General features: G+C 48.6%; 1 non-coding gene and 1 pseudogene across 1 annotated transcript; both read right to left on the bottom strand.

Moving 5' to 3' along the window:
- Positions 1–9,863: 9,863 nt before the first annotated feature.
- LOC142863692 (uncharacterized) lies at positions 9,864–9,982 on the bottom strand (annotated as a pseudogene).
- Positions 9,983–13,380: 3,398 nt separating this feature from the next.
- Positions 13,381–13,499, bottom strand: LOC142863646 (5S ribosomal RNA). Its single transcript, XR_012914397.1, has one exon. It is a non-coding gene; the product is annotated as a 5S ribosomal RNA (ribosomal RNA).
- Between the last annotated feature and the right edge of the window lie 295 nt (positions 13,500–13,794).

Below are 13,794 nucleotides of genomic sequence, written 5' to 3'. Positions count from 1 at the left end.
CTCTGCATGCATCATCATATTTTTTAATCAGACTTATAATATGTTTATCTTTTTTATCAACAGTCAATTGAACTTTATGGTAAATTTTATTTGAGGATTGTAAAACTGATACCAATTTGGAGTCTAATAAGTTTAATTTTTCCTCTGGCCAATTAGTCTCCATAGGTATAACATCCTGAGGAGGGTATAAATTGAATTTGAGAAACATTTGATCTTTAATATTTAAATTATTATAGGACTTGTTTACAGTTAGCAAATTTATTTTTCTCACCACCTTTGTGTTACACCATATACTAGTATTTAGGAGGGCAAAGGAGGCTTTGTTACAAAAGAAATATAATTCTATAATGTCATTTTGTTTTTTCTCCCAGCAAAATCGGCCCTTTTTCATATACCAGATGTTATGTTCTATGGGGGTGGATACTAGGGGCCAAATCTGGGAGAAATCAGGGTTTTAAGTGTTTTGAGGGCATAGCCATTTTCCTTTTTTATTTTTACAATCTGAGAGGGAAATGGGATGCCAGGTGTTTTTATCAGCTAAAATAGCCCATCGACTTTTTATGGGGAGTATTTTGGTATTATTGACAATGGTTTTAATGCCAGCTAGTTGACTACAGGATATTGTTGAGCCTCATTTAACTTTGGTGCCAGAATTTTTAAAATATAATGTTTAAGATTACATCTACCATCTAAAAATTTTTATAGATTTGGGGAACCATATATTTTCCATAGGTGCCTAGACTGAGCCTTAGCACTGAGTATTGTAGGCCATTGTTTTATAGCCACTTTAGATTCTATTTGTAATAACATGGATATGAGTCCTTGTTGGGTCAGAGCACATGCTCGCTCCCACCTCTGGGTTTGGGCGTATGTCTTTAGGGTTTGTCTGGTCTCTTCTATCTACTTTATTAGAGCTGCATTATCTTTTAGGGCAGCTTTCCATCCCTTTTCTTTTTTTTGGAACAGCATTTTTTTTATGTGGCCTATTTTTGAGAGGGAATCTTTTTTTAGGGAATGTCTCTCCTCATTAGCTGCGAATTTAGCTTGCCCCAATATACCTAACCCAGCTCCAATTTTTTCCGTGAGATGGCGTTTTAGTCTTTTGGATGGCCAATTTTGGTGTATCCACCAGGAATGCTGTTGCCATTGTATACTAATGGCCTCAGTGCAATTTGGATAAATAGAGTTAACCCAGAACCGCTGGGTATCCCAGACAATTGTCAGATGGGTGGAGGTTACTCCTAAGTATGCCTTTGTCTGAGTGTGCCATAAGGCTTTTCAGAGGCGCCCTTGTCTTAGGGTGGAATTTGTACTGTCAGGGACTTCTGTCCACCAACTGACTCCCATAAATAGTTTTTTATGGGCAGTGTCAGTGTGGTTGGTGCTGGACAAGGGCATCCAGCCACAAGCACAGGGCTGGTGGTTGTCTGGGCAGCTTATGCTGTGACAGTTTACACAGGAAGCTGCTAGGTTTCTCCCATCATACCCAGGCAGTTGTCTGAGTTTGTCATCACCAATGTCTATTGTGACGCAGTATTTTATCTGATTAGATCTCCTCAATAATCGTCCTGAGGCATTATTTGGTAAATATTTCTGCAGGGCATTATACTTGGTTAAGGCTTTATAATAGAGGTACCCTGCAAAGGAGGCCCCTCTAGGGAGATTTACAGTGGAACTGTTTCATTCAGTGGCCTTCATTTCATCCTGATCTATGTCATACCAAATGATATGATTTTTACCGGCAGGGAAGGTAGTGAGATTTGCAGGAAGCCAGGAAAAATCTTTAGGTTTAAAGAGAACAGGAGTGTGGGGTAGGCAGATAGGGGAAATTATGGGAAGGAGGATGATCAGGTGAAATATTTTTTTAATCTTAACAAGGAAATTTATAACCATATCCATTTAGAAAGTTATACCAAGGGAGATTTTACAAATCCCAAACAACCTCTTGGGGGTCTTGGTTAAGGCATTTAGGGTTTGCAGCAATATACTCTATAGCAAATAAAGTAAGAATGAGAGTTATTTTAGGGTTTATGAGGACTGGCCTGGTCCAATGTCTTGGGAAGACTGTCCGCTTCAGTTGTTGCTTTGGACGTCGCTTTGGAGGCCGATTGAGACTCAGATGTTTTCTGAAGTCGTAGGCGGGTGTCAGAGATTAATTTAGAAGTCCAGGTGTGGTCGGGAGCGTGGTCAGGCACTCGTTTTAGATGTGAGACATGAATCCAAGAGGCGACCCCCTTTAATTTTGCAGCACAAGAGTTAGTTAAGAGTACCTGGTAAGGTCCTTTTCAGCGAGGTTGTAAGGAGTCTTTGAGTTGGTGCCTTTTCCAATAAACAAAGTCACTTGGCTGTAATCCATGATCCTTGGGGTCTTTAGCTCCCGTAAGCTCACTGTGGAAAGACTCTGTTACCATTTTTGCATTATTTGTTAGAGCTTTAAGTAGTCCCTGACAATAATGTAGTATTTCTCCTTTAAGTAAGGCTGGCTCATATAAGCCCTCGTCCAGCCTCATAGGTCTCCCTGTTATTATTTTATAAGGTGATAGACAGTGCTTCCCAAAGGGAGAGGATCTAAGGTTAAGCAAAACCAGTGGGAGGGCTTTCGGCCAGGGGAGGTTAAAGGCCTCAGTTAATTTAGCTGATTGAGTTTTTATTGTGCCATTTGTTTGTTTTACCAACCCAGACGACTGAGGATGATAGGCACAATGGAAATGTTGTATTATGGGCCAAATTTTGCAGATGGATTGGATAATTTGTCCTGTAAAGTGAGTTCCACGATCACTGTGTAACTCAGAAGGGATTTCCCAAACTGGAATGATTTTTTCCAGCAGTATTTTGCCTACTGTTAAGGCAGTAGCCCTCCGACAAGGAAATGCTTCTACCCAATGGGAGAACATGCAAACCAGGACCAATACATATTTGTAATTCTGGGATGGTGGCATCTGGATAAAATCCAGTTGCCAAACTTTAAATGGTCCTGCAGGCAAAGGAAAGTGGCCTTGGGAGCCATGCAAAGGCTTGCCAGGGTTATGTTCTGGACATATAGTACAACGAAAATATACCTTTTGGGCTATTGTGGGGGATGGTTTTTAGAAATATTGTTTTTTTCATAATATCATTTTTTCAGGGGCCCAGTGAGTCATTTTATGAATGAATTGAAGGAGAGGAAATTGTGCACCTAAAGGAACTATAGGTTTTTTGTTGGGACCCAGCCACAACTCCCTATTTGGGTCAAATACACCTCCCTTTTGCTGCCAGATTTGTTTTTTTTAGGGGTTGATGCCTATTGGTACTGTAAAAGAATGTTAGTGAGAGTGTCGGTGGGTCGGAAGGGGCATTCTCGTACAGGACAGGTCATCTTTCCTAGGGCAGCATTCTTTGCTGCAGCATCAGCTAGATTGTTTCCCTTAGCTATTTTAGTGTTATCTTTGGAATGCCCAGGAATTTTTATGATTGCCAGTTGTTTAGGCATTTGAATTGCTTTTAATAGCTCTGAGACTTGGTGCCCATTTCTTATAGGTTGTCCAGATGAGGTAAGAAATCCTCTCTGTTTCCATAGCATGCCAAAATCATGGGCTATTTTAAAGGCATAGCGGCTATCAGTGTATATATTAGCTACCTTCCCTTCAGCCAAAATATAAGCTCTAGTTAATTCTATTAATTTAGCCATTTGGGCTGATTTTACTCCTTTGAGTTGGGCGCTTTTTATTATGTCTACCGTGGAAGTGACAGCATATCCCGCCTGATAATGTCCCTGATGGTCCTTTAAATAAGAACCAAATTAACTCAGCATTCTCGATAGGAGTTTCCTGCAAATCTGCTCTAGGAGAGAGTAAGATATCAGTTAGTAGACTGCAGTCATGTTTTTCCTCTTGCTCACCTGGAAGAGGGAGAAGAGTTGCAGGGTTAAGAATATTGCAGCGCTTCATAGTGATGTTAGGGGCAGGAAGCAAAAGCACTTTATAGGCGACTTACAGAATAGTGTTGAGTGTGGTGAGAGTTTAGGAGAGATTCCACAGAATGAGGGGCATAAATTATTAGTGGGGACCCCAGGACAAATTTCTCAATTTTTTTATATAAAATGGCTGCAGCTGATATGGCTCTCATATAAGGGGGGGTGTCCTTTTGCTACTGGGTCTAACTGTTGGCTGAAATAACCAACTGGCCTGTGACTGTCGCCATGCTTTTGAGTTAATACTCCAAGCGCATTTCCATCTACTTCATGTATAAAAAGGAAAAAAGGAAGGCTATAGTTTGGGTGTCCTAAAGCAGGTGCCTGGGTAAGAGCCTGTTTTAAATCCTCTATATATTGCTTTTCACTTTCCCCCCAGCAAATTGGGTCTGGTTGGTGATGCTTTAGTTTTTTGTATAAGGGCTGGGCCATTAATGAGTAGTTTGGAATCCAACTTCTGCAGTAGCCTGTTAGCCCTAAGAACCCTCTTAACTGTTTTTTTGTTTTGGGCAAAGGAAAGGCCATGATGGCAGAGATTCTTTTGGGGTTTATAAGAAGTCCCTTTGGGAAAATTGTGTGCCCTAAGTATTTAACTTGGGGGAGCCTAAATTGTAATTTATCTCTGGACACTTTGTGTCCCTTTAAGGCAAGCTGTTGCAGCAGGTATATAGTGTCTTCTCTGCATTCACTCAGGGAGGGTGAACACAACAGCAAATCATCCACATACTGAATCAGAGTAGATTCATTTTGGAATACAATATCATCTAAATCTGCCTTTAATATTTGAGAAAAATATGTAGGATTTTCAGAGTAACCCTGGGGCAAGACTGTCCATGTATACTGGCGATTTTCCCAAGTGAAGGCAAAAAGATATTGACTATCCTGATCTACAGGTAGGCTAAAGAAAGCACTGCATAAGTCAATGACAGAGAAGTGGCTGGCAGTGATAGGAATATTGGACAGTAAGGTGTGGGGGTTAGGGACGACAGGATGCCTCGGAACCACTGTTTTATTTATGGCTCTTAGGTCCTGAACAAACCGCCAGCCTTTCCCATTTGGTTTTCTGACTGGGAGGATTGGTGTGTTACAAGGGCTGGTGCAGGGTATTGTGAGTCCTTTATCTAAGTAGTCCTGAATGATTGGCTTGATTCCTAGTAAGGCTTCAGGCCTAAGGGGGTATTGTTTAATGTTTGGCAGGGGTTTAGACTCATCTATGGTGATCTCTATGGGAACTGCTGACTCAATTCGTCCAATATCCATGGAAGAGTTTGCCCATAGAGAATCTGGTATTTTGGATAAGAAAGGCTCTAAGTCCCCCTGTTCAAAATCTCCATTAACCTCAGCAAGCATGATACTGCATGTAGGGTTTTGTAAGTCTTCTGTGTCTCCCAAATTGAGAATCATCTCTCCCTTCTGTGAAAATGAGATGTGGGCATTATGGGTCTCTAAGAAATCCCGTCCCAGCAGGTGTATAGGAGCACTATCTATTAAAAGGAAAACATGCTGTCCTATAAGCTCTCCCAATTGATATTGGAGTGGATCAGATTTAAAGGCAACAATTGGGGAGTTTGATACCCCTACCATTTGAATTTTTACTTTACTTTGAGGGAGAGGGTTTTTAATTAAGGTAGGGTTGAGGACTGACAGCGTGGCACCAGTGTCCACAAGGGCTCTGGTGTCTTTTTTTTTTTTTTTTTTTTTTTTTTGAGACAGAGTCTCGCTTTGTTGCCCAGGCTAGAGTGAGTGCCTTGGCGTCAGCCTAGCTCACAGCAACCTCAAACTCCTGGGCTCGAGCGATCCTTCTGCCTCAGCCTCCCGAGTAGCTGGGACTACAGGCATGTGCCACCATGCCCGGCTAATTTTTTATATATATATCAGTTGGCCAATTAATTTCTTTCTATTTATAGTAGAGACGGGGTCTCGCTCTTGCTCAGGCTGGTTTTGAACTCCTGACCTTGAGCAATCCGCCCGCCTCGGCCTCCCAAGAGCTAGGATTACAGGCATGAGCCACAGCGCCCGGCCTGGTGTCTTTTTTATTTATGGATATTTCTATTTCCCCTAGAGTGTTTGTTAGAAGTAAGGGGAAAACCCTCTCTATTCCCTCGGAGCCTCCCTATTCTGGTTTTAAAGTTTCTTTGGTGCCTCCCTCTAAGGCCTTTTGCTCCTTTTGTGCAAGCACCCATTTAAGTTTTTTACAATCTTTTTTAAGGTGTCCCTTTTTTTTGCAGTAATAATAAATCACTTTCTCGGTGGCCAGCTGCGATCTCTGCAGGGGACGGAACCCCTCCGACCTTTTGACTTGGTTACTAAGTTGCTTTAGCTGTAAACTCATAATCTTGGAGGCCGTTTTCTTTTGCTTCTTAACTATTGTTTGTGACAACTGGCTGCTAGTGGGCAGAGAAGCCCAGGCCACATTATTTTTTTTTATCAGGGTTACTAATTTGTCGTCTAAGCCTTGTACAAATCCAGAATTTAGTAAAGTGTCACTTTTACCATGCTCAAAATTTTTAGGAGGTATCCCTGAATATTGTTTGAATGTTTTCTTAAACCTGTTATAAAAGTCAGGTATGGTTTTATTTGGGCGTATTTTACATTGTTGCACTTTTGCCCAATCTATAACTTTAGGGAAAATCTGTGGTAAGTTTTTATAGAGGCGGTCACAGAGCTCCCTGCATTTTTTTTTTATTTGCATCTATTTTATCAAAATCTTTTAAAGGTTGTTTTTAACCTGCTACCCTGAACCATTTTTTAGCTTTGTTTTTGGGGACTAGTAACTCAATTAGCTGATACAGGTCAGAGAAACCTGGATCATAGGTCTTAAGTGTTAATTGGAATTCTCTGGCAAACCCGAGGGGGTCTTGAGTTGGATCAGGGAACCCAGACACCAGAGCCTTTAACTCTGTCTTGGTCCAGGGTGTATATAATATATTAGGGTCCCCTCTCCCAGTGGGTTTTATTTTAAAGGGAGCAACAACTATTTTATCTTCTTTTTTAGCTATTTTTGATCCTTTTACAGCTCGAGGCGAAGGAATAGGGGAAGGAGGGGGGAAAATGAAATCATCAGGATAAGGAAATTTAGAGAACAGAGGGTTAGGGGGAGCAGAAGGAGAGACAATTTTTGGAGCGTTCCTGATTTTAGAAGCGGCTTCTGCTAGTTTCTTTAATTCTGAGACAGTCTCAAGTATTTTTTTATTAACTTCCTGGAGGGAGGCAAGTTTATCATTCTCTCTTTTGGATGATTCCAAGTGCCAGCAATAGTATGATTTTTATTTATTTTTCTTAATTTGAGAACCTAGTTTTTTTAGTTTAGCGCGCAAGAAAACCAATTTGGGAATATTGAAAGTTCCCCATTTTGGAAACCTCAGACCTAGGTCATCTTTAGTAAGATCTTTCCATTTATATAAATACTTGCAAGTAGAGGCGCCATAATTATTAAACATAAAATCAGCTGGGGTGCCTGAAGAGGTCGTTCTTTTTGCCTTTTCTCATTTTTACATAATTTGTTTCCCATTTTTTTTTTTTTTTAAGAAGGAACCGAACTGTGGTCTAGGGTTTGGTGTAGTGGATCAGAGTGTGCTGCTTGTGGGTGGGGCTCCTCAGTGCTTCACCACTGATTCGGTCCCACCCTCTTATGTGTCCCAGTTTCTCTCTTTGGGGGTCTAGTACCTCTGAGAGGGCTCAAAATGCCGAGTGATCAGCTCTTATGCGCGTTTTCTGGACGAGCCTTTTTTTAAATTAATTTGTTGGGCGGTTCCCTGTGGGGCTACTCGCGCCTCGGGGAATCGCCCCAGGCAACTCCCAATCAGGGCTCTGGTCACCCAGGGCTACCTTAGGTCTGGGAGGAGTAAGCTGCCCCTTATCTTTGGAGCTGAGAAACTCAGTCTCTCATTTATCTATGAATAGGACAGTTGGGTTCCTTATGCAAATATGCAGACAAGCCAATCGAAATTGGTCTTTGAGAGGAAAAAGGCAGCAGAGAAAGCCCTTCAGAGTGCACTTTTACATCAAATTAGGGTCCCAAACAACAATTTTTAGGAAGAGAATAGACAGCTCAGAATAAACTGGGACCTTTGACCAAGAGTGGGAGGTCCGGATCTCAGGAGGACTTACCGGTTCCCACCGGAGGAGCGGCTCGAAGTCGGAAGGGCTTCAATGGGCCCGTGCTGATACCTTAGCTCCGGGTTCGGGCGACTCCTTCAGGGGTCCCGAGTCTTCTCTGAGATCCTGCCGACTACGCCAAAATTGTGGACGGAAAAAATCCAAGCCCTGAAATATTTGAAAGAAGTTTATTCTGAGCCAAATTTGAGGACCATGACCCGGAGCCACTCTCAAGAAGCCTTGAGCAAGTGGGCTCGCTGTAGCTGGGTTACAGTTCAGTTTTATATATTTTTAGAGAGACAAAGGTTACAGGCAAGGTCACAAATCAATACATGAGAGGCATACATTGGTTTGGCCCAAAAAGGTGGGACATCTCGAAGCGGGGGCTTACAGGTTATAGGTGGGTTTAAAGATTCTTTGGCTGGCAATTGGCTGAGAGGGTTGGACTTTATCTAGAAGACCAGAAAGGATATGCTTACTTTAATTTTTTTTTTTTTTTGAGACAGAGTCTCACTTTGTTGCCCAGGCTAGAGTGAGTGCCGTGGCATCAGCCTGGCTCACAGCAACCTCAATCTCCGGGGCTCAGCGATCCTACTGCCTCAGCCTCCCGAGTAGCTGGGACTACAGGCATGTGCCACCATGCCCGGCTAATTTTTTGTATATTTTTAGTTGGTCAATTAATTTCTTTCTATTTTTGGTAGAGACGGGGTCTCGCTCAGGCTGGTTTCGAACTCCTGACCTTGAGCAATCCGCCCCCCTCGGCCTCCCAAAGTGCTAGGATTACAGGCCTGAGCCACCATGCGCGGCAGGATATGCTTACTTTAAGATAAGGTTGTGGGCACTCTGGGAGGTCCAGACAGGAGGACATTTTAAATTTACAATAGGCGCCTGCTAGGATGTTTTAAGATGCTTTAAATTAAAGAATACGCGCCTGCTAGGATGCTCAGTTATGACATTTTAGATTTATGATAGGCATCTGCCAGGATGCTGGAGTTAAGACAGGGGCTTCTTATCTGTTAGGTGATGTTAATGCCATACCAGCATCAGGTCAGGAAGTAAACCACTGCTTCATTTGGTTAACAAAAGCCGCCTTGTGGGAATTTACCATTTGCCAGCCTAACCCAGCTGGCCTCCTTAGGAAGGAGTTTTTAGCAAAAAATTAGAGTTTAGTCCTCACACCCGACCTTAACATTGGTACCCCCACAGTACGCTGGGGGAAAATGAGAAATAAATGAATCAGAAAACAGGGGGGAGGGAGGCACGGGCAGTACATGTCACCTCAATACTTGTACTCCCATAATCTGCTTGAAAAGAGAGAGAAAAGGAAATGCAACAATAGAGATAAGAGACACTTTTTAAGAAAATGAATCCGAAAAGAAATGTAAAATGGGGCCTGTCCAGCAGCTCTGGGTGTGACTCCGGATCCCCCAACATCAGGTGCCACCACCAAAGATTCCTACAGTGTAGCCCATAGAACTCCCAAAGCAACGGGACGAGTTCTGGTCACATACTTGCTCAAAATGACATCCTGGGAATTCTTCTGCGACTCCCTCCCCTCTCAGACTCTCAAGGTTCTCAAGGTTTCCTCCAGCATGTCGGTCCCACACACCAGAGCTTTGGTCTGACACCTGACAGTAGAGATGGCACGCATGCTGCCACGTGGCGGTGGTGTCACGGCTCGGGACAAGAGGAGGCCCCACGGCGCCGGGTAGGGCGCCAGGCACCGCGGCGGGCACTGAGGGTGGGGGTGATCCGCCGAACCGCCGCCCCACTCCCAGAAAGGGGACAGAACAAGAGGCAAAAAGGAAAAAAAAAAAGCCTATGGCACCCGGTATTCCCAGGCGGTCTCCCATCCAAGTACTGACCAGGCCCGATGCTGCTTAGCTTCGGAGATCAGACGAGATCCGGCGCGTTCAGGGCGGCGTGGCCGGAGACGGCAGAGGGAGCCCCTGCCCCGCTCAAGAAGCCGAGCCTCTCTGCGCTTCCCCGCCGCCGCCTCCGGCCCCAGGCCCCGCGCCGGGCTGGGCCTGTTGAGTTCACTGGCCGGGTCTGGCGGGCTCCGCGGGACTGGGGTGACGGGCAGGGCGGGGCGGGCAGGGAGAGCCGGGCCGGGGTGGGGGGCTGTCTCTCTACACACACACACACACTCACACTCACTCACTCACAGAAGACGCGCCTCCAAGGCTAGACCCGCCAAGGTGGAGACCTTCCAGCCCCCCTCCTCTCCTCGCCTCCCCTCCTTCACCTACCCGTCCCCCACCCCCAGCGCGCCGCCACTGCTGACTGCGCACGCGCACGCGGGGCTCTCGACCTTTGCCCCCAGCCAGGGGCCGCCCTCCCCCACAACCCCTTTCAGCTGAGCCCCCCGCCCTGTGTGTGGGCTGCCGCCTATTCCCCAGGGCCAGGGCTGGGGCACAGCACATGGGGGAGGGGAGCGAGTGTAGGGGCGTCTCCCTCTCGGGATGTGTCCCATGGGTGGGGTGGGGTGGGGTGGGGTGGCGTGGTTTGTGGGGTGCTGAAGAAATCAGTCCCCTCCATCTCCTACCTCTGGAAAACGCCCAAGGCCATGGAGAACTGCTGGCACCGCTACCTTGGGGGCCGGACCCTCCTCTGTGTCCTCCTGTGGCCCAGTCCAAGTGGCCTGGGCCTGGCTGGGGCTGCATTGGACCCCGACCACCCTGGCGTGTGGACTCGCGAAAAATCGGCGATTAGATATTGGATTCCAGCTTCATTGAGGTCATTTCACTAATGAGTGCACCGGGAAGAGTTTCCTAATCCACCTGTGAGGGTGGCAACGGAAGGAGAATTTTAAAGCTGACAGAATAGGCGAGGAAAGGCATAGGAGATTTCCACACCCAGTAAGGAAGTCTTTCCCGAAATGGAAGAAAGAAACGAGCAAACAGAGACACCGGTAGCCCGCCCGGGTCAGAGTCTGCTCCTTAGAGAAAGTACCCTGACCAGGTTCACCCGTGGGTGGGTGGCGAGCTAGCGGCATTCAGAAGAGCAAGGCCCGCAGTCTGTGCAGAAGACACCTGCACTCGGGCGTGTGTGGCGGCACGATTCACAAGCAGCTCCAAATGGTACCACAAAGAGAAGCCAGGGAGTTCCCGACGCCCCAGGTCTCCTCAGCCCAGGACTGGCTGCTGTGGGAACATGAAGCCCGGCTCCCAGTCTCAGAGCGGGACAACCAGGAGGTGTGATGTACACCCCGGGGTTCCCAGGAGGATCAGGCTGAAGCTGGGACTTGGCCTCAAAGTGTCCCCTCGCATGGCCACGCCCTTCCCCTTCCTGCTCCACTACTCCTGGTGCCCCTCCATCCAGGGGCCAGACCTTACAGAGTCACCCGCAAGAGAATCCTGGTCCCAAAGGAGCCTTCTGGGGGACCCCTGCTGAGAGAGGTTGTGGGCATGGCCCGCTGGGGCTCTGCCCGACCCAGGGCTGAGAGATGCAACCTCCCAGCTCTGGGTCCCTGCAGGAAGTGTTGGCAAGCACAGGGCCAGTCCCCCAAAGGCCCAGGTGCAGGGAGCCCAGGCCAAGCAGCCTGTGGAAGAAGCCACGTGCCATGCCACCCTGGGAACACAACTGCAGGTCACAGCCCCTCCCACCTCCTCCTCCTCCTCCTCCTCCCCCCCACCCCGACATGGCGCAGGGCTCAGAGACACCTCAGACACTTTCTACCCAAAGTCCAAAGGACATCAGTTGCTCCTCCAAACCCCCACCCCTGCCCAGCGGACAGCGTTGTCCAGCCAGCCCCTGGGCCTCCCTGGGGTGCCCGCCACAAAAGTGCAGAAACCCACCGGACCGTCAATCTCAGTTTTCGGATGTTGTTGCCACTCTAAGGACCTGCAGGCCAGCTGGGGCTTCTGGCAGAAAGAGAGCCCCGGAATCCAACGTGGAGAGCTGGGTGTACGTCCCCATGAGGAGGCGGTCCCCACCTCCCCAGCTCTCCCCTTGCGGGGAGCGGCAGCCGCGGGGCCTCAGAGAAGACACCAGGCTGGGCCCCCGCCACACAGCGGGAGCACGTCCCCCGCAGGCCACTTAGCTAAGGCGGCCAGTGGACAGTTGGGTTGCGCGAGACGCTGGGGCAGCCCTGCTACCGGGTTCCTGGGAGGGCGTCCTGGAACCAGCGTCCACACCAAGCCCTTGGAAGGCCCAGGCGATGGAGGAGCCCCATCAGGCAGGGGCAGAGGACGGTGACAGGTGACAGGCCAGGCGGGAAGGAGTCAGTCAGGCAGGGGTCGAGGAGGAGACGGGCTGGGTAAGGGTTAGGGTTAGAGTCAGGGCACAAGTCACAATCGCAAAGACCTGGAAGCGACCCGAGTGCCCATCGACCCACGAGTGCATAAATAAAATGTGGCGTGTGGACACCACGCAGTGCTATTCGGCTATGAGGAGCAGCGGTGAGAGGGCACCTCTTGTGGTTCTCCTGGCCAGAGCTGGAACCCGTTCCAGTAAGCCAAGTATCCCAAGAATGGACACACGAGCACCACGTGCTCGCGCTCACCGGCAAATTGGTATGAACCGATGGACACTTAAGTGGACACAGAGGAATCACCTTCATCGGATGGGCGTCGGGCGGGCGGGGGGAGGGGATGGGCATACACATCCATTAGGGATGGGGTGGGTGCGCACCGACTGGGGGATGGGCGCACTTGAAGCTCTGACCCGAGGGGGGAGGCTGGGAGAGGGCAACGTACCCGACCTTAACACTGGTACCCCCACAATACGCTGGAACAACATGAGAGGTAAATGAATAAGAACACAGGGGGGAGGGGGGCACGGGCAACACATGTCACCTGAATACTTGTACTCCCATCATCTGCTTGAAAAGAGAGAGAAAAGAAAATGCAATAATAGAGATAGGAGACACTTTTTAAAAATAATGAATCCGAAGAGAAAAGTAAAAGGAGGCCTGTGGAGCAGGTCTGGGTGTGACTCCGGATCCCCCAACATCAGGTGCCACCACCAAAGATTCCTACGTGGAGCCCATAGAACCCCAAAAGCAACGGGACGAGTTCTGGTCACATACTCCCTCAAAATGACATCCTGGCCTTCTTCTGGAACTCCCTCCCCTCTCAGACTCTCAAGGTTTCCTCCAGCGTGTCGGTTCCCACAGACCAGACCTTCGGTCTCACACCTGACAGTTCAGATGCCACGCATGCTGCCCTGTGGTGGCGATGTCACGGCTTGGGACAAGAGGAGGCCCCACGGTGCGGGCGGGGGCGCCAGGCACCGCGGCGGGCGCTGAGGGTGGAGGTTACCTTCACCCCGGGCCGCCGCTGCGCTCCCAGAAAGGGGACAGAACAAGAGGCAAAAAAAAAAAAAAAAAAAAAAGCCTACGGCACCCGGTATTCCCAGGCGGTCTCCCATCCAAGTACCAACCAGGCCCGACCCTGCTTAGCTTCGGAGAACAGACGAGATCCGGCGCGTTCAGGGTGGCGTGGCCCTAGACGGCGGAGGGCGCCCCTGCCACGCTCAAGAAGCCGAGCCTCTCTGCGCTTCCCCGCCGCCTCCTCCCGCCCCAGGCCCCGCGCCGGGCCGGGACTGTTGAGTTCGCCGGCCGGGTCCGGCGGGCTCCGAGGGACAGGGGTGACGGACGGGGCGGGGCGGGCCGGGGTGGGGGGCTGTCTCTCTATACACACACACACATACTCACAGTCACTCACACTCACAGAAGATGCACCTCCACGGCTGGACTGGCCAAGGTGGAGACCTTCCAGCCCCCCTCCTCTCCTCGCCTGGCCTCC

This window comes from Microcebus murinus, chromosome 22 (genome assembly GCF_040939455.1).
Source record: "Microcebus murinus isolate Inina chromosome 22, M.murinus_Inina_mat1.0, whole genome shotgun sequence".
NCBI classification, from domain to species: domain Eukaryota; kingdom Metazoa; phylum Chordata; class Mammalia; order Primates; family Cheirogaleidae; genus Microcebus; species Microcebus murinus.
This window is presented reverse-complemented; position numbering and strand designations above follow the sequence as displayed.